At 46.3% G+C, this 21206-nt stretch overlaps 1 protein-coding gene across 3 annotated transcripts in view; it reads right to left on the bottom strand.

Annotated features, from left to right (window-relative positions):
* The window catches only part of SLC24A3 (solute carrier family 24 member 3), a 421173-nt gene that overhangs the window by 60898 nt on the left and 339069 nt on the right, over positions 1 to 21206 (bottom strand). The gene's annotated exons all lie outside the window — the stretch shown is intronic.

Below are 21206 nucleotides of genomic sequence, written 5' to 3'. Positions count from 1 at the left end.
GAAGAGTTGCTGTATCTTGGCTTATTCTAAACATTCCTGCTGTGAATCTTTCCATTTGGTTACTTTATTCTTCAGCTACAGAATTTCTGTTTGGTTCTTTTTAATAGTTTATCTCTCTTTGTTGATATTCTCCTTGTTCATACCTTTTACTGGATTTCATCTAGCTATCTGTTTCCTCTCTCAGTCCACTGAGCATCTTCGTGATAGTTATTTGGAATCTTCCATCAGACAGCCCATAGGTCTCCCTTTCTTTAGGGTCATGTTCTGGAGATTTATTTTAGTTCTATGATTTGACCATGTTTCCATGTTTCTTTGTATGCCTTTTAATCTTCTGTTGAGATTTGGGCATCTGAAGAAAATAGACACTTTTCTCAGGCTTTACAGATTGGTCTCATACAGGGGAAAACCGTGTCCAATCAGCCCAGTTAGAGAGTTTATAGATTTCTCAAACCTTTCCTGGGGTCACGTCTTCTCTAGGCTCCTGTGTGTAGTAATTTCCCGGCTGACGAAATGCGCCGTTTCTACTCACGAGCGCCCCTCTGTGTCTGTTTGTGATACTGCTGTCTCAGAGCGCCGGCTCTGGCGAGTCAAGGCGGGGTTCCCCTTCCTTCTCAGTGGCCCCCACGCACCCAAGGTTGCTACTGCTTTTCCTGCCAGTGATCAGTCAGGCGGGACAGAAACTGACCAGACCCGGGCAGCACGCTAAGAACCCAGAACGCTGCACATGCGTCCCATCTTTTTCTTCCCTCCTGAGGGAGAGGCAGCCTCCTGATGAGGTTGCACTCTGCTGGGAGGGCACGGAGCGGGTCAGGTAAGCGCGATGGACTTTCCCACCCGCCCAGGGCACCTCTTTTGACACTGCGCCCACCTAGGGTGCTTTGACCTCTCAACTGGTTTTTGAAGTTCTCACACAGGCAATGTATGGGTCATACACCTGGTCCATATTACTGTTGTCAAATCGGTGTCTCCGTGGGGCAAGGAGTGCCTGGGGCTTCTATTCCAGCAACTTGCTACTGTTATTCTGATGGTCTCTCTCTACTCATCGGTGATATGAACATGTTTGCAGCTATTTCCTGAAGGTATCTGTTCAACTTGGCAGCTGATGAAAATTTCCTTTAAAGTTACTTCATATTTGCTTCTACCTGTGTGAATCCACGTCTCCTTATGAAATCCTGTCACTTATCATTACCCAGTGTTTATACTTGTTCAGAGAATGTGACAGTAAAATACCTCACAAATCACTCAACTGAACATTCTTCCCACTTGAAGGTACCCTGGGGTTCCATTCTCTGCTAACTTAGTGGAACAATTAAAATAATATGGGCCAGGAATGATTTAGTCTTCTCTTCCTTGCATCTTACAATGTGCCAGTCCTTTATCTATTTTTAAGGACGTTTATTTGGCTCTGCTGGGCCTTAGTCGTGGCATGTGGGATCCTCAGTTGTGGCATGTAGAACCCAGTTCCCTTACCAGCACAAACAACTTTTTGGGCAACCCAACTCTTATTTCCTTTGGAAGACCTAATCGGAACCCAGAAGTATAAGACCAAAAAATAATCACTTCCTCTTGACATAAGTTGCCCTGGTACCCTAAAGATAGATTTGGTTCTGTTCAATTAAACACCCATTTTTGGGTCACTTGCTATAAACCAAGTACAAAAGTGGATGGTTTTGAGAAAAAAACTGCAATTTCTGACTTAATTTACGCGTAACTTATGTCACAGCTTTGCCATCAGGAAAAGTGAGGTAAATAATATTCTTGCTCTTCTTTACTCTCTTCCTAGAACTTAGGAAAGGTGCTTCACTGTTCTCAGTTTCCTCAGTAGAAACTTATTAACAACCCTCCTCTTTAAGGACATGAGGATGAACAGGGTAACATCAAGTCTTACTGCAGTGCTTAGATGTAGTTGGTACTCAAGGAACATTAACTTACCTTTAATTCTGAATTTTGATGGATTTTATTGGACTAAGGGGCTTCCCAGGAGGTACTAGTGGGATGGAACCCACCTGCCAAAGCAGGAAACACAAGAGTTGCAGGTTCAGTCCCTGGGTGAGAAAGATCACCTGGAGGAGGAAATGGTAACCCACACCACTATTCTTGCCTGGAAAATTCCATGGACAGAGGAGCCTGGAGGGCTACAGTCCGTGGGGTCACAAAGAGTCAGACATAACTAAGTGATTAAGCACAAGGGACTAAGTTGAAATATTTTATAAATCCAAGCAATATTACAAACAATAACTGTTACTAAAACAAATTCACCAACAGCCTACAATGCTACGGTAGACCAAAGTGATGGAAAGTGGACAAACTCTCCCCACAGTAACTATCCCCACAGATAAATGAGAAGAAAAATAGAATTCAACAAATATGGAGAAAGGGCAATCCAAAAGAAATTTGAACCAGATGAAGAGATTAAAAATATGTGAAGTAGGAGAGTGTTGTATTAAAACTCTCAGTGGGATGAAATAGAAAACTGGGACTCCATGGAAAAGATATATATTTTAAGGAGTTACTATTTGTATTCACTTGTGGCCAACTGTTCTTGAACAAATACACTCCTGTGGGAATAAAGGATACAATATATGTTTGTAGTCACTTTGCCTCCTAGAAAAAATGAAAGTGTAATAACTTGTGGTTTAGTGTTATGGTTACAGCTGCTGTTGACAGCTGTTATGAGCAGCTGCAACTCTATCCCTTAGAAAAGACCTGACAGGTGGTACTGGCTAGGGCTGGACTTTCACAGAGATGGTCTTGGATCAGACCCAGAGAGCTGTTGCTGGTGAGATGTTGGCTTAATAATGACTAGCTGCTATTACAGTATATTATATAATGTCAAATGCTTTTGGGTTTTTGCTTTTGTCTCACCAAGTAAGACAGGGCATTCAGTGATGCCCCCACTGCACAGGGAGAAACTGAGGAAACAGACACGTCCTCCTCTGAATTCTACTTGCACTTGTACTTTTAGTTCCTCAACTTGACTATATATGGTAAATTTTAGATGGGGACCAAGCCTTATATTTTAATTTCCCATCGTGGGATATATATATTTTGGGTCTATCTGGTAAACTGCAAATATGACCCAGGATCATAAAGTTCTTTCCATCAAGAGGTGAAATCTATTCCCTCCTCCATCCCCAATCTGGGCTGACTTATTTTGGGCCATTGGATGCAGTAGAAGTTCTAGGGTACCAGCTCCAAACCTAGGTGTCTAGAGACCTCGAGCTTAGCTCTCAGTGGGAACCCTTCCTCCAGCACATGAGCCAGCCTGCTGGAGAATATGAGATGCAGCCTTCCCAGCCTGAGACACTAAACAAATCTAGCCAAGAGCAGCCCAGACCAGAAGGATCATCTCACTGAGCTGATCTCTAATCGCTGACCCACAGAATTATGAGCCATGTACATTAGTTGTTGTTTCAAGCCACTAACTTTTTGTATAGTTTGTTACACAGCCATCGAGAACAGATACTATCCAGAATTCACCCACTCGAATCAGGATTCAACCTAACCATGAACCTTACTAACCTAACTCAGGATTCAGTGAGTATGTGCTCACTTCCTCTTTCCAAAATCTGGATGGTCTAGCACCATGTCTCAGACTGAATTATTGGCCCTGATTCTCCACACTGGGCCCACACCCTATTTCACATACCTTTGTAGTTCTTCCTACAAAAGGTAGAATGAACTTTCCAAGTCCTTTGGACACTGGAATGAGAGCAGAAAGTGATGGTTCACCAGTTCTGAGCCTAGAATTCTGGCATATTTTCTTACCCTATTAATTGCACTTCTGCCATAACCATGAGAATATCTTCCCTTGAGTAGCTGCTGCTGCTGTCTCAATCTTGGCCCCAGAATGAACAGATATGTAAGAAATAAATGCCTATTATTGCATACAATTGAGGTTTGCTTATTACACAGGAATAGCTGACTCCAACACATAGCTTCACTTTGACAGAGCAAACATATTTGAACTTCCTTCTCTGGTAAGTGAGGCAGCATTTGAGGCCTGGATTCCAGGATTCTGGGCCCATGGCCTGCACAGTAATCAGCAAGTGAGTTTAGAAACATGGCTCTTCAGCGGCTAACACAAGATCAAACAGCAGAGTCCTATCAAAGCATCAGAGAGAGAGGATGGGTGGAAAGGCAGATGCCAGATAAAGAAGCCTCAAAACAAGAGGTAGAAGCGTCTAGCCAAGGAAGGTAAATTCCTTTATGGTTATCGAGGGAATGAAGGGGGAAGGGACGGTTAGGGGGTCTGGGATGGACATGTACACATGGCTGTATTTAACGTGGATAGCCAACAAGGACCTGCTTTACAGCACAGGGAACTCTGCTCATTGTTATGTGGCAGCCTGGATGGGAGGGGAGTTTGGGGGAGAATGGATACGTGTATATGTACGGCTGAGTCCCTTTGCTGTCCACATGAAACTATCACAACATTGTTAATTGGCTCCACTCCAATATAAAATGAAAAGTTAAAAAAATTTCCCTTTAAAAAGCAAGTAAGTTATTGAAGAAAATTAATAGGATATGAGACCCAAAAAAGATTTCTTGAGGCCTTGACTCTTTTGAGGGAGGTCTGTGTCCTGCATTCTGACAAGAGAAGGAGTTGTTAGTTCAGCAAAAGGGCCTTTTGGGAGGCTGGGATTAGCAGATGCCAACTATTATACACGGGATGGATAAACAATGAAGTCCTACTGTAAAGCACAGGGGACTGTATTCAGTATCCTGCGATAAACCATAATGGAAAAGACTATTAAAATAATGTATATGTGTGTAAACTGAGTCACTTTTCATTGTACAACAGAAATTAGCACAGCACTGTAACTCAACTATATTTCAATTAAAAAAATTTAGAAAAGGTGGGGGGCTTTTATAGAGAATTATGTAAACTCTTCCCTGGTGGCTCAGCTGGTAAAGAATCTGCCTGCAATGAGGGAGACCTGGGTTCAATCCCTGGGTTGGGAAGATCCCCTGGAGGGCAGCATGGCAACCCACTCCAGTATTCTTGCCTGGACAATTCCATGGACAGAGGAGCCTAGTGGGCTACAGTCCATGGGGTCGCAAAGAATCGGACATGACTGAGCGACTGTCACTTCACATGCAAACTCTTTTTTGCAAAGCTCCCTTTCTTCCTCCAGAGACACAGGAATGTGATAGGCCAGCAGGGGTCAGCACCTGGTAGATAGCACAGCTCTCTGGGCTGAATCAGATGTGGCCTCTTTCCTTAGGCACTGACTCGCTCTCCTTCCCCAGATGTCTGGATCACATTCAAACAGGCCCATTTTCCATCTAGCACTGACTGTGGAGACAGTGTGTGTGCTTAAGGCCTAGAGCAGCTATGCAATAGTCTAGAATCTTTGCTGTCTGGCATGGTAACTGCTATCCACGTGTCATTAGTGAGTACTGGAAATGTAACTGGTGTGGCTGAGGAACTGAATTTTAAATGTAAATTAAGTTAAATTTTAAATGGGAAAGTGAAAATAAATTAGAAGTGTCAGTTGCTCAGTCGTGTGCAACTCTTTGCAACCCCATGGACGGTAGCCCACCAGACTACTCTGCTCATGGGATTCTTCAGGCAAAAATACTCAAGTGGGTAGCCATTCCCTTCTCCAAGGGATCTTCCCAATCCAGGGCTTGAACCTGGGTCTCCTGCATTGCAGGCAGATTCTTTACTGTCTGAGCCACCAGGGGCTAGTGGCTATTATCCTTGACAGCACAATTCTAGAAGGCAGTGTGATGACCAACTCCAGGTCATCATGAACATTTAATAAATATTACTTGTTAACTATGGGAGCTTATTGAGAGGCCTCATTTCTCAGGAAAGGAGTGAATGAATTACTCATTCCATCTGTTCTGCCCAAGTAAAACAGAAGATCCGGTAACATGCTGGCAGGTGGCGTCTTGTCTGCTTTCCCCCATCAATGTGCTGGGTTGGGGGGGCATGTTCCCAGTGACATCCGACAACAGCTGGGGTAGACCTGCAGCTGCCTGCCCCTCAGGTGCACCTCAGCCTGTGGTAAGGCTTTAACGTCAGACAGCTAATGTTCTAGCAATGTCAGTTCTTATCCTTCCTGTCTCTTTCTCTCAAGAGTCCCTAATCTCACCATCTACTGGATTTCCCAATACAGAGCACTGCAGAACTTGCTGGTATTAAAGAGCTTTGAACTTGAGATGCTGAAATACAATCATTATCTTGTCAGGCTTTCTTCCCCAAAGAGGACTATCAGCACACAGACTGTTAAGACTCCCCAATTCATCTTTTCTTTCATCCCCAAAGGAAAGGAATCACCATTTAATCTTATTTCTAACATGCTGGAAGCTGCCCTGATGATGAAAAGATCTGCTTCAGGAATCAGGGTGACTTTGCAGGATTATAGCCTAGATGGGCTGGGAGACCCTCGGGCAAAGCAGATTTTGGTGGAACTCCCAGTTACTGAGTTGAGGTTGGGGATCATGGAATGAGTCAACCAAGGGAAAAAGGTAGGTTAGTTCCTCTGTAAATGCGAAGGAGGGTCTTTTTTTGGCGAGGAGAGGGCATGGCTTTGTGACCTCTTGGCGAATCCAAAGTAATTTTTTCCCCTTGCAGAAAAAAGTGTCCTAAACCCACAGATATTCCGTGCCTTTGGTTTCTTCCTTCTTGATCAACCTTCCAATCAGTTAAGATTTTCCCTTGCTATCATTTAATTTGTATCCATAATTTAGTATTCACAAGTTGCGGCAAGAATTGGTTTTTTAAGACCATCAACTGTCATTGAACAATAAACACAAGTTCCTTCAGCCATTTTTCAATAAACTCAACACAATACAAACATTAACAGCGTGTAGACTCCTTATCATAGATCTATATCCCAATGCTCCAAGGGATGGGCCGCAGCCAGGAGAAACACCCCACAAAGCCTGCTAGAAATGGTTAGTATTGGAGGTAAGTTGGGGCTCCAGTGCTGTCAGCTGTGTAACAAGTTACTCCAAAATGTGGTGGCATAAACCAGCCATTCCCAGGCTCACAGACCCCAAGAGTCCATAGTGCCTGCTCATCTCTGTTCTAGTCAGCATCGGTTGGGGTGGCTTGTGGATCGGGGATTGGAATCATATGAAATAAGATTGCTTATTCTCATATCTGCCTCCTGGGGTGGAAACATCCCAACAGCTGGGGCAGAGAGACTGGGGGACCATGGACATCCCGCTCCATCCTTGGATCATCTCTCCTGTGTGACAGTTCCAGGGTAGCTGGCTTCTTTCACAGTAGCTCAGGACTCCAAAGGTCCATGTCCCGAGAAACAGAGACAGAGCTGAGGGGGAAGCCCTACCACCTTTGTGGACCCAGGCTGGGAAGTCACACAGTGTTACCTCCACCTCACTGTGTTTGCTGGAAGGGAAGCCCTAGAGAGCCCACAGTCAAGGAGACAACCAGACTCTATTTGTTGATGGCAGGAAAGTAAAAGGATGTGTGGCCACGGGTTGAGCTGCTGCAGGTGGGCAGCAGTGGGTGGTGTGGGGCGATGTGTGGGGTGGTATGTGGTGCCACAAGGAAGAGCTGGGTGGTGGCTGGGAGCCCTGGCCTGCCCAGGGGCAGGGGTCCACCCTGCCATGGCTTTACACTTTGGTTTGGGGGAACGAACTATTGAGCACTCTCAAACAGTAAAACCAAATGACTAGGACCCTTAATGAATCTGCAGAAGGAGTCAGGCATGGGTCTTCACAAAGAATCATGAGAGTGAGAAGGCTGTGTGTTGAAAATTCGCTCTGCTTCCCTTGGGAATAACAATTCCCAACACTCTTCTAATTCACATTTAATTCATGACTTATTAACTCAGTTGATCCTCACAAAGACTCCATGAGGCTGGCATGATTACTGTGCCCATTTTTCAGATGAAAAGCAGAAGCACAAGAAGCATAAAAGTTACTTGCTTAAGATCACTTTAATTAGTATATGATTGTTAAGAGCTGAATTCTGTCCCCCCAATTTATGTGTTTTCGCTTTAACCCCTGGGACCTCAGAGTGTGATTGTGTTTGGAGATGGGGCCCTTAGGAGGTGATGAAGGTAAAATGAAGTCAGATAGATGGGCCCTAATCCTGATGTCTCTATAAGAAGAGATTAGGACACAGACATGCACAAAGCGGGGACTGTGTGAAGACGCAGGAGACAGCCATCTGCCAATGGAGGAGGAAGTCTTGAAGAAACTGGCTCTGAGACACCCTGATCTTTGACTTCCAATCTCCAGAGCTGTGAGAAAATCACTTTCAGTTGTCTAAGGCCCCCAGCCTGCAGGACTGTGTTGTGGGGGCCCTAGCAAACGAAGGCAGTGGTGACATGGGCATCTGGACCCAGGTAGCGATTCCCAGGGCTGGAAAGTGGGAAAGCATCCCCTGGGGACCTCCCCCAGCGACCCTTCCCAGTCCCTGCCCTGCTCCGCCCACCCACCCCCCCCCCACCCCCCGCCCCGACCCCAGGACCATGCGTTTTAAGACAGGCTGGGCCTCCTCCCCTGAACATTTCCAGGAGGATGCCCAGTGCAGATGCTAGAAGACGAAGCCAATTCCAAGTGAGGAAGTAAAAGGAAAACAAAAAAAAGACCGGAAAGGAGATGATTTAAACTAGGACGACAGGAGATTTAAAGCTCCCTGGGATCTGGCTTGGAAGTTGGAGATCAAAAAGAAAAATCCCATGGCCCTCAGAGCTTCCCTGCCTTCATTACCCCGCGGTTATGTAACCTGCAGCCTCAGCTGAACCAGGACTGGCGTTCTCGCTAGGGCATCACCACTCTTTTCATTAAATCTCTCTTTTTACAGCATTGCTGTGACACGGGCAGCAAGTGTCCGGAGCCAGCGGTGGGGCTGAGAGTAGGTGGGCATGTGGGTGGTTCGGGAGCCAGACCTTGGCTTGCACACCTCCCCCAGGACAGCCCCTAGCTCTGACCTCAGAGGGGACCCTCGAACTGCCCTCCACCATCAGGCTTGGTTAGACTAGCATGGTTTCCACCCCCATTTGTCCTCCCAGATCTGACTAGAACAAATGTCACGGATGGTATCCACAGTGAGAAGAAAAGACCTCAGGGATGAAGCCAGCCCCACTGGATATCTCGGAGTCCCAAGGCTTTGAAACCAGAGGCTGCTTAATACTCCTCACTGACTGCTGGTGAGAAGGACCACTTCTCACCTGCCAGGTGGCTAGCAGGAAGAAGGACCTGGATGTTTGCCTGCCACAGTCCCAGGGGCTTCTCTGCAAACTCAGAAGTGCCCAGGGGTGTGGGTGGCCCAGATGTACGGCATAGAGCAAGCCCAGCAGTGCACTCTGCAACCAATCTAGAGGCCCATGGCTCATCCGCACGCGGCGTCTAGACCAAGTGGCACGGAGGATCAGCTGCAGAGGAGTCTTGTGACATCAGCTTCATCTGGAGCTTTGTCCCCTTTAGACTAAGCTCCGTGGGCTGGGACCATATCCACCTGATCCGAGTGCTATCCAGAGTAGTGACAGGTGGGTCACATTCCCCCAGTCAGGCCTGTGAGGACATGGGCTCCACCTGCATGGTCCATCCCAAGCAGGCACTCGATAATTGTTGGATGCATGAAAGAGCAGTGATTGGTCCATGGTTCTCCCACTGGTGGGAGGTGTGAAGCACCTGCAGAGGTGGTTTGCTCTCTCCTTCCCCTCTTTCCTTGAAGACGCCCTGGAGTTCTAAGCTACGGAAGCAGTACCTGGGACAGAGCCAGGTTTGGGCTCTTGGCTGAAGCCATCTTCAGGAGGTTGGTGATGCAGAGGGGTGCTGGCATCCTTACAGATGTGGCTCAGTGCTGAATGATCAAGACTCTTCAATGGCTCCTAGGCCTTCCAATATCCTCCAAACAATCAGACACTTTCTGGAACCCGTTTTCTTAGGGTGACTTAAACACAGAAGCTTCCTTCCTAGCTCAAATGCCTGCTGTTCAGGTGGCCCCAGCATCAGTGGGCATATCTAGGTCAGCCATCTCAGAATAGACACTGGGCCTGAAAATTGCGGAGACACAGAACTTGCTAGAATGTTTTCAAGAACTCACCTCATGCTGTCCCCTGACCGGGTGCATGTGGATGCTGAGGGGTCCTGGGTGGCTCTGTCCAGAGGACTAGAAGTACCTGCTGCCCAGCTCCAGGGGCGAGGTCGTCTGGTGACCTCCAGCTGGCAGTTCCCCGGGCTGATCTGCCTCAGCTGCAGACAGCAGCCTTGCCCGAGGTCATGGCCTTCTTGGGGGGGCCTTGTCCACTAACTGAGGGATGCAGGGCTATACAAAGTGGGCCATATTTTTTCCAAAACTTTCTGCCAGGTTGGCTGAGGCATTGGAGAGTCTGCTTTGCAGCCTGACTTCATCTCCCTCCCCCTTCCCTTCACAGGTGTTGGTCTCTAAAAACATCTTGTTCCCAGAACTCTGTCTTGGTGGGTGTCTTCTTGCAAAAAAAGCAGCTGGTGACAGCGTGTCATTAATTCATTTAAAATGTCTAGGCTCTCCCTGATTTGATCTCTCCCTGATAGATTAAAAAAAAAAATGAGACAAAACCCAAACATAAACCAAACTACAGCAAACAATAATAATAGCAGCTGGAAAAGGAATTAAACCCCCTGGTGGGAAAGATCCTCTATCCCATAGAGGTCTGTTCAAAGATGAAGCTAAAGACCACATAATCTGTGAGATTAAAGCTTAAAAGATTATGGTTTAAAAAGGGGATTATGGCTTGGATGAGGAGCAAACACAGAGAGATTCACTAATCAAAACATATACACACAAGCACACACCCCCCAGCAAATTTCAATTCGGGTTGTTGGATGCTAACCCAGGAGATCATTTGATCTTCCTTGAACACTCCTAGGGATTCAGCCTCATTCTTCATTATCGGTGTCAGGGTTCTTAGCAGAGAGATCCAAGTCAAGGATTCATCTGTGTCAACAGAAGCCAGGTCACAGGCAGCTGCAGAGTTGGAGGCAGTTTAGTCAGAATCCACACGGCATCCTGAGGGGCTTCAGAGCCACAGACCCCACTTTCCTGATTCAACAATGTGAGGTGGTCCTTAGTTAACAAGAGCCTGTGTGCATCACGCGTAGGATGGGACCCAGAGGCAGAGGATAACATTGTGCTCCCGGAGCCCACAGCCAGGCTGGACGACCCAGAGGAGCACAAGCAAAGTGCAAAGGGGAGGGCTTCCCTGGTGACTGCCTGCCAATGCAGGAGACACAGGTTCAGTCCCTGGTCAGGAAGATCCTATATGCCATGGAGCAATTGGGTCCATGCACCACAACTATTGAGCTTGTGCTCTGGAGCCTGGGAACTGCCACTGCTGAGCCCACGTGCCCTAGAGCCTGTTCTCCGCAACAAGAGAGGCCACCACAATGAGAAACCTGCGTGATACACCTAGACAGTAGCTCCCACTCGCCACAACTAGAGAAAAGTCCGTGCAGCAACAAAGACCCAGCACAGCCAAAAAATAAAAAGCACATAAATAAAATTATTTAAAAAAAAAAAGTGCAAAGGGGAAGAAAAGCAGAATGGAATCCAGAGCAAGGTTCTGGGGTGAAGCCCAATGTCTGGTGAAGGAGAGTCAACGGGCCCTTGGCACGAAGGGACAGCAGCTCAGAGAGGAAGGGCTTGGGCCTTGCAGGAAGGGAATTTAGGATAAAGATACTACTGCCTGAGCGAGAGCATAGAAAGAGGTCTTGAATATTTACTGGTGTCATTCTAAGTGCCTTACACATGAATTCATTCCGGTAACTGTCACAGTGACCTCCCAAGGTAAAAACTAGAGCCCATTTCACAGACAAGGGAACTGAGGCACATATAATTTAAGTAATGTGTTCAATGTCATACAGGTAGCAAATGGCCGAGATGGGATTCATTCCCAACGGTGTGACTCTAAATTCTCTTAATTATACTTTTAATCTTAAGGTTGTCAAGATGCCACTCTCACCAACCCCTACACTTCTGCAGAAACATTGAAGAATACAAAAGGCGAACAGATGCTTGTTCAATCTGATGGCAAACACTGCAGAGCTCATCACTGTTACCATTTCTACTAGCTCCCACAAATACAGAGACCCCTACGCTAAATGCTTTTTGATCTCAAAGTTCTTTTTCAGGGCAAGAAGATTTTCCCATTATTTAAAAAGTATATACCCAGAGAAAACCATAATTCAAAAAGACCCATGCACCCCAATATTCACTGCACTGCTATTTATAACAGCCAGGACATGGAAGCATCCCAGATGTCCTTTGACAGAGGAATGGATAAAGAAGATGTGGTACATATAAATAGTGGGATATTGATAGTGAAAGTGAAAGTCACTCAGTCATATTCGACTCTTTGCAACCCCATGCAGCCCATGGAATTCTCCAGGCCAGAATTTTGGAGTGGGTAGCCTTTCTCTTCTCCAGGGAATCTTCCCAACCCAGGGATCGAACCCAGGTCTCCTGCACTGCAGGCAGATTCTTTACCAGCTGAACCACCAGGGAAGCCCAAGAATACTGGAGTGGGCAGCCTGTCCTTTCTCCAGTGGATCTTCCCAACCCAGGAATCAAACTGGGAACTCCTGTATTGCAGGTGGATTCTTTTTCAACTGAACTATCAGGGACTCAGCCATAAAAAGGGACAAAATTGTGCCATTTGCAAGAGATGTGGATGGACTTAGAGATATAAGTCCATACAGAGGGAGGTAAGTCAGAAAGATAAAAACAAATATCATATATTAACACATATATGTGGAATCTAGAAAAATGGTAGAGATGAACCTATTTGCAAAGCAGAAATGGACACAGACATATAGAATAAATGTATTGATACCAAGCAGGTGATGGGATGAATAGGGAGATTGACATATGTACACTACTGTGTATAAAATACATATGGCTTCTCTCATAGCTCATTTGGTAAAGAATCTGCCTGCAATGCAGGAGACCCTGGTTAGATTCTTGGGTTGGGAAGATCCTCTGGAGAAGGGATAGGCTACTTACGTCAATATTCTGGCCTGGAGAATTCCATGGACTGTACAGTCCATGGGGTTGCAGAGTCGGACACAACTGAGTGACTTTCACTTTCCACTTTCATGTGTAAAATAGATAACTAATGAGAACCTACTGTATAGCACAGGTAATTACTCAGCGCTCAGTGTTTACCTAAATGGGAAGGAAATCTGAAAAAGAGGGGCTATAATGTGTATGTATGGTTGATTCACTTTGCTGTATAACAGAACATAACACAACGTTGTAAAACAACTATACTCCAATAAAATTTTTTAAAACAAAATCAAGTAAGTAAAAAAAAATAAATAAAATCAAGTAAAAAGAATCCCATCTTTGGAAATCTGTACCTTGGGGTTAGGAAAACTATAAAGACAATAAACATGGGGAGAGCTGGCAGAGAAAAAAAGGACACCCACATGTAAACTAGTTCAAGTGAGAGTGAGTTGCAGAAGTTAAAAAAGTGGGGTTTTTTTTTGTCCTAAAAAATAAAATCTGTGGACCTAATGTTTCCCTAAAAACGGATGTTCTAAGAGCAATCACGCACTGCTTGCTGTAATGAATGGGACTGGAATCAAGCATTGCTTGTCCCTTGCTGTGATTTCCCCATAACGTGGAGGAAGGACAGCAGATCATAGTGCACTCCCACCTTCGTATTTTATTCTCCCTCAGTCACAGAGAGTCTAGGGGAACATTCGAGGGTTTCATCAAATCTTCCGAGTCTCTGTCCTAATCCTTTACTCTCTGAATCATTCTTTCGGAAGGATTATAGAGCCTGTGTCATCATCCTTGTCTCACTTTCTCCCTCCACAGGGAGACCCTCATTTATTTTAATGACTTTGTGAGTGAGGTGTGAGCAATCCGCCCACACGTCAGCTTCATGAAACCTGCATTTTTATGGGATGTTGGAACATCCAACAAATCCCCATAAACTGGACACAGAGGCTGAGGTAACTAGTGGGAAAGGATGCTATTGTTAAATATGGAAAGGCACATGGGAGGGGCAGTTGTTTCAAGTGCTTGGCTCATTAGTGAACATTGTGTGTTTTGGCAACTTTGCTTCCTCGTGCAAACTGCTCACAGCAGGGACTTGGTTAATGAACACCAGAGGCAGACCAGTGAGGACCCCGGGCTCCGCTACACACGGTATTCTCTCTCTGTGCTTTTAAAGCAAGCATATCCTCACTCTTCTTTCCTGAAGCCTTCTTGTGACATGGTGATTCTACACAGACAAGGAAAGCACACCAGAAACATGCAGCAAGTGTTGCTAACTTGCAAAAATAAGTTACTTAGTTATGCTTCTTTGTAGAACTGTGTGTGCTGACAGGAGACACAGACACCAAAGAGCTGACTTTAACTCATGTCATAGAAAAATACATTGGGATCTTGAAAACTGTACCATTCATTTGGCAACGAATCATTGACCAACCTGTAACTTCATGTTGTTTGTTGCCTTAACTTGTATTTAGATCTCATATTGCTAATTAATATGCACTTGTTTATGTATTTTCTTGACACCCTCACCCCCATACCACCATCACCAAAGAAGCTTATGCCAAAAGAATCAGCTTGGACAGACAGGTTTAGTAGTCTATTAGAGATGATCATTGGCAGACATGAAGAATAAAACTGAAAAGATTGCTATGGAAGTTTGAAGAAGAGATTATGTCTACCTGGTGAAACCATGGAAGGCTAGGTGACATTTAATACATACTTGTAGAATAAAAATGACTATGCTTTCACAATTGGGAGATGGTATGGAGTGAACAGAGATAAGGAAAGGCATTCCAGCCAGGAGGAAGAACACATGTGTAAGCTCTTGAATGAGGTAAAACCCGGCACAGACAATGAGTGGTTGGTTCAGTTCTGCTCTAAGTGTGGTATGAGTGAAAGCCAGCCAGAAATGGGAAATGACCACGCAAGGTGGGCCTTGCAGGCAAGAGACAAGATCAAGAGGAGGTTCAGGAAGTTTAATCAGTGTGAAAATGGATTTGAGGAAGAGAGGATAAAGTCAGAGGGGAGGGGCCTCTGGTGGTCCAGGTGCCCAAGAGTAGAGGTCTGCACTAGATTGGTATCAGTGGACTTACAAAGGAAAGGACAGATACAAGTACTGCTGTGATGAAAGACTCAATCAGACTTGACAATGGGCTGGGCATGGAGGGTCTCCTGTGAGGCTGAGGCTTAAACTGTGGGTGTCAGAAACCAAGGAATGCACTCAGTGTACTTGGAGAGCTTGGGTGGGAGGGTGTGATGGTTGACTCTATGTGTCAACTTGACTGGGCCACGCATATCTGGATATTTGGTTGAACATTATTTCAGGGCACAAATGTGAGGGTGTTTCTGGTTGAGACTGTCTCCCCAATGTGCGTGGGCCTCAGCCAATCCACTGAAGGCCTGAAGAGAATAAAAGGCTGAAGAAGAAAGGATTCTTTCTCTCTGCCTGTGTCTTTGGGCTAGGACGCTGGCCTCCTGCCTTCAGACTAAGACTTGAACTGGAACTTAACTAATAGCTCTCAAAGGGTTCTCAAGTGTTTGAACTTGGGAGTATCCTACACCATCGGCTCTCCTGGGGCCTCCAGCTTGCTGACTTGCCTTGTAGCTCCTGGGACTTGTCAGCTTCCATAACAGTGTGAGCTAATTCCTCATGGCAAATCTCATATATACGATTATGTGTATATATATATATATATATATATATATATATATATATATGATTATATATAATCACACATATATGATAATATGATTTTACATATATAGTATATATGATTTATTTGTTTATATATGTGTGTGTGTATATATATATACACACACATCTGTTCTTTAAAGAAACCAGACTAATAGTCAATAGGCAGAGTTTAGTTCAAGGTTTAGACCTTGAACTGGAGGCTGTCCCCTGGGACCTGGGTTGGAACGGTCTGGCACCCCATTTGCAAACTAAATCCTAAGGACCAAGAACAGCCCCGGCCAGGGATGGAGAGTGCGGTGCCTGGCAGAGGAGGCTGAAGTCGAGATCAGATGAGACTGTCCCACATTGGATGGGGGAGATGGGACTATGGGCAGCTCAGCTGAGGAGGGATGTCCCCACTGCGGGGTGAGAGAAGAGGGGATCCAAGAGGAAGAAGGCATTTTGCGAAGCAGGGCAGAAGAGGATGCCCAGTAGGAAAAGCTCCGTGCATTTGTACCCCGAAGTTTGAGGTGCTTGAAGTATCGGTCCCAGCTGGGGCGTGGGGGCAGGGAACGGGCCAAGTCTCAGGTCATAGGTTCTCAGAGAGTATCTCTGAGCTGACTCAGCTTTCTGGTGGCTTCCTTGAGGATAACTATCTGGACGAGGCGACACATCCCTCTCTCCTTCAGGTATATACGTCTCTTTGTTCATTTGTGAAGGGCCCTGAGGGGCGGCAGAGGGGCAGGACCAACAGGTGGACTGAGTATAAAGCCCAGCTTGGCCACACACTGACCACACGTGCCATGGAATGGCTGAAGCGGGCTGGGCTTGAAGCACTGCGGTGAGGTTCCGTTCATGATGGGACAGTCGCTAGCACGTTTGTGGACGAGTCACCCACCCGCAGAGCACCGGTCCACCCGCCCACCCTGGTCATTTTCCTGTGGCTCGGGACCTCCCTGGCTGTCTTCCTCCACACCCTCAGTCCGACTTGCTCAGCCCCCTTTGATCTCCCTCCCACAAGTGATGGATGCACATATGTCTTCTATTTATATTCATGGACAGAGAGGAGGTTAGTTAGCATACTTCCTTGGGCTCTAAAGATTGATTCAGCAAAATCCAATGAATACTATTTGCCCAGCAGTCGCTCAGATTTAAATTCAATGAGAGGTCTTGGAACTTTATTGGAGCTTGAAATCCCCTACAGTAAATGTGTGTTCTGCATTTCAGCACCAAATAATTTTTAAACACTGAGCTATGGAATAAAAAGTAAAATCAATACCAACTGCTATTACTTCTATGGGCAATGCCTGAACCAATCTCCGCCAGCATCACCCTTGCTGTAAGAAGCTCAGTTGAATGATATAAGTCACTCTCCCCCATGTTGGAGCCCTAAGTCCTTAGCAGGCAGTAAATAGGAGAAGATAAGTCTACCCACACGGGTGGGCAACATGTTTATGGGGAACCCAGGTGAGCAGTCACTCTCCCCTGCCCCACTTCAGGTTAGCATGTGGTTACGGGCATGATGCCACAGGCCTGCTTTATCTCACGATGTTTCCTAGTTTGGCCAACTTTCCTTTGCTGCATTGCTCACCAGGGCCAAATAGCATACTAGGTGTGTGGGTGGGGTGTTATAAGACCTCACCCAAGGGTGATTCCAGGCTTTAAAAAAGACTACTCCCAGTCAAGGGATGCAAGCTGGGTGTCAGAACTGGCTTCAGAAAGTAGGCACAGCTGTTCAGAACCAAGAGGGCCAGGGAAGGGCAGCCTCTTCCTTCAAATCCTACTGAACTCCTAGCTGCTCCTTCCAGCTGCCGCTGGATGGAGGAGCTGGAAAAAAAGCAGCCCCATAGGTAGAATGTCTGTTTTCCTTTCAAAGCTATTAAATTGCATTCATTTTCCTTTGGTTTGGCAAATTCAACAGACTGATTTGTGGGAAAAATGGAAGCTTTAAACAATTTGGTGGTTTGTCTTTTGCCGGGAAGATGCCAAAAGATCAGGTCACTAAATTGAGGCTCTGCAGGTAGATGTCAGAAAGCCCCTGCTGTAAAGAATGTCTCCTCCAAAGAAGATAGCACATGTTACACCTCTGGATGAGCAGATCTGCTGATGATGTGAATGGTAGCCTGCGGGGTTGAACTTTCATCTTTTAATGGCAGTGAATATTAATTGCTGCAAATCCCAAGAATCAGATGACAGCGGTTTCTGAAACTCATATATTGCTATGAAATTCTATCAGCAAGGGTACATTTTATAGAAAGAGAGAGAGGGAGGGAAGCAAGGGTGGATGGAAGGGGAAGAGAATAGACCTCTTTGTGGAGAAAGCTTAGTAGAAGTCCTAATTGGAAATAGACTATTCAAGCTGTGGACTTCAGTGATTTTAAAAAATTATAAGAGAAAGAACTAGAAATAAGCAGGGTGAAAAGTCTTTGAACATAAGCGAGTTGTGGCTGAACTGGGTGAGAACGGTTCAGGCAAATACTTCACACAAACTGTGACACCGCTCATTTCACACCATCTCTGGGCTCCCCAAGCCGAGGACCACTGAAGGACTGAGATGAGGGCAGTGTGGTCTGTTGCTTTTTCCTGAGACTGTTTGTCTGTCAAAAGTCAGATGCCACAGGCAGCTGTGTAGACATAAGAGCGTGGACTTGTCTGTGAAATGGACGGGGCATGATTCCCTGGTGGAATTTGCTGGAAATTTTGCTGGAAATCCCTGATACTTCTGAGCCTGCTTTGTCATCTGTCAAATTTGGAGTAACTTTTACTGTATTAGTTACCCATTGCTGTGTTGAGCAACTTAACGCAATAAACATGATCTCACAGGGTTTCTGAGGGTTTGGAATTTGGAAGTGGCTCAGCTGTGTTGCTCTGGCCCAAGGTCTCACTAAATAGGGGCCACAGTCCACGCGACGACTTACAGGAGCCGGAGGAGCCGTGTCTACAGCAGCTTAGTCACACGGCAGGTGACCACAAGGACGAGGCTTGTTCAGTGTGGGAGGGAGACAGAAAGGCCTGAATACCAGGACCCTGGGGTCAACGGGATGCTATCTTCGGGGCTGGCTATCACATTTGTCAAATATCTTCATTCTCCAAACTGTTCTAAATGTTATTACAAGGAATAAATAAGAAAATGCACTGCAGTGCCTTGTTCTCAATAAAGCCTGCCCCCCTTGCACTAGGATTTGGGGCAATTCCAGTATGGCAGACACTTAGTTTAGCATCATGGACAGAATCCCAGAAGTAGAGGAAGCATGGTTTTACTAGAAATCTGACAAATTACAGCTCAGAAAAGGTGGCTACTTAACTGTGGAAGGTGGACCGACAAAGTGGCTGCTCTACAGACAGTCTCAGCTTCAAATATTCCAATCTATTATTCATAATAAACCATCTTACTGCTCAACTAAACTCCAATATTTCCACACTCAAAGTGGACTTCCCAATTTAACTCTTGGACCTGGAAATACCATAAACCTTGGTCAGACCAAGCGCTCCAATGTGTGTGAAGGCAGGAGGGACGACCGCCCTAGAGTGGGGGAGGCAGATACTAGAGTGAAGACAGCTGATCCAGATGCTAACAGGGAAGAGGGGGATGCTGAGAATATGAAGGGAAAAGGATGAGATCTGCAACAAGACAATGAGGCTAAGGTTAAAGGATCCATCACCTTTCAGGAATGGAACAGAGGCCGAGGGGAAGGGAGGGACACTGAACTGAAGTCACAGGGAGGTGGGAGGCAGGATAACAGGGTGGAGTACAACTCAGGACCAGCAACCAGGGGTTTTGAGCCAATCCCCCACAGCATTCAGGCTATGGTAGAGACTCACACCTAGATGATGCTACGATGTCTGCACATGGCATCTAACACCTGGAGAGATCGCAGGTAGCACCGGGCTTTCCAACTCCTTTCCACCCACTGTGATGTCTCCCTACGGAAAACGCCCCCAAATATTTTCCCAGAACATGGTCCTGTTTGGAAGCAAACCCCTCACCAGGCCTCAGGAGCCCATTCCAGATCTGCCTCTACCCCTGGGCTCTCTCTCCAGCAGGTCCCTTCACCAGCATTCTGCCTGGAAGGTTCTGGATCGTCACATGGCTCCTCCCTCATACCGGTCAGGTTTCAGCCTTACTGCAGCCCTTTGCTCCCTACTGGTCACTGACGATATCCTGTTTTACTATCGTCAGACTACTTCTGTCTGAAATTACCTTGCTGACTTACTGGGTCCTTGTTTATCATTGGTCTTCCCTCCGCTAGACAGTCAACAGGAGAACTCAGGGGGCCTGTTTGTCAACATCACCTCCCTGAGCACTGGAACTATCACTTAGGATGTTTGCACTGATGGAGCAAATCTCTAGCCTACAAGGTGCCGCCAGGGCTTGTAGAAGCCTTTGCTGCCCTTTAGAGGATAGTACTTAGCCTCTTAATCATGTCTGACTCCTTGCAATCCTGTGGACTGTAGCTGGCCAGGCTCCTCTGTCCATGGGGCTTCTCCAGGCAAGAATAGTGGAGTGGGTTGCCATGCCCTTCTCCAGGGGATCTTCCCGACCCAGGGATCGAACCCAGATCTCCCGCATTGTAGGTGTCTTCACTGTCTGAGCCACCAAGGAAGCCCTTAGAGGATTCCCTGGAATCCTCTGGAAATCCACTGAATCCAGAGATTAAGGATGCAGATTCTACAGGTCTGGCAGGAACACAAGCTGTAGCCAGCACCCAGGAAGTCACAGCAGTTTTTTCGGACTGTATGCATACATGACTCCAAGGCTGGCGCCAGCACACTCAGTTCTGAAATGAACAAGCAACTTAATGAGTAATTTAAAAAAAGACTGTAAGGGAAAACATGTACCCAAACCCTGCAAGCTCCAGGAAACTTCTTCCTTCTGATGGCAAAAGGATTTCCTGTGTTCAAATAATGGCTAAGTGGTTTGACAACAGCCAGCCAGCTGGGAGGACAGGTGTTCAGATCCCTAAAGGACTTGGTCACAGATATGAAGTCATTTGGACTATTTATGGAGCCTGTTGATCCCATCTCTGATGGAGCTTGCTTGATAATGTGAGCACTGAAAGCCTGCAAACAACCTCAAAATATCTACAAAACGGACCCCACTTCCATACTGTTCTTTTCTTTGGAAACAGGGAGACATCAGGGACCCTGAAGCTGGAGAAGTGAAAAGCCTGCATGCACCGTCATCCTGGCTCTGCAGTTGGGGACGGTCCATGGGCAGATGCTGTGCTGTGGCCAGGAGTACAGACCAAAACCCACAGAATTTCAGCCCCAGCCCTAGCTGAACCAGGGCCAGGGACTTGCTTATTTCCAAGGACCTTTTCCTTCTAAATCCCATGTGGGGTCTGTCGGGGTGGAGCTGGTAGGGTCTGGAGACTGGAGCCTAGGGCAAGGAGAGGTGAGAGGGTGGGAGGTGACCCACTGCTGGGGTAAAAGCGCAGAGTTCCTGCCCCAACCCTGGTCCCAGCTTTGTGGGAAAAACATGACTTGAGAGGTCATGCAAGCAAAACCAAGCCAGCCAAAGATTCCAGGATGGAAAGTGAACACTTCACCCGGGACATG

The sequence above is a fragment of the Odocoileus virginianus genome, chromosome 9, assembly GCF_023699985.2.
Source record: "Odocoileus virginianus isolate 20LAN1187 ecotype Illinois chromosome 9, Ovbor_1.2, whole genome shotgun sequence".
Taxonomy (NCBI): Eukaryota; Metazoa; Chordata; class Mammalia; order Artiodactyla; family Cervidae; genus Odocoileus; species Odocoileus virginianus.
This window is presented reverse-complemented; position numbering and strand designations above follow the sequence as displayed.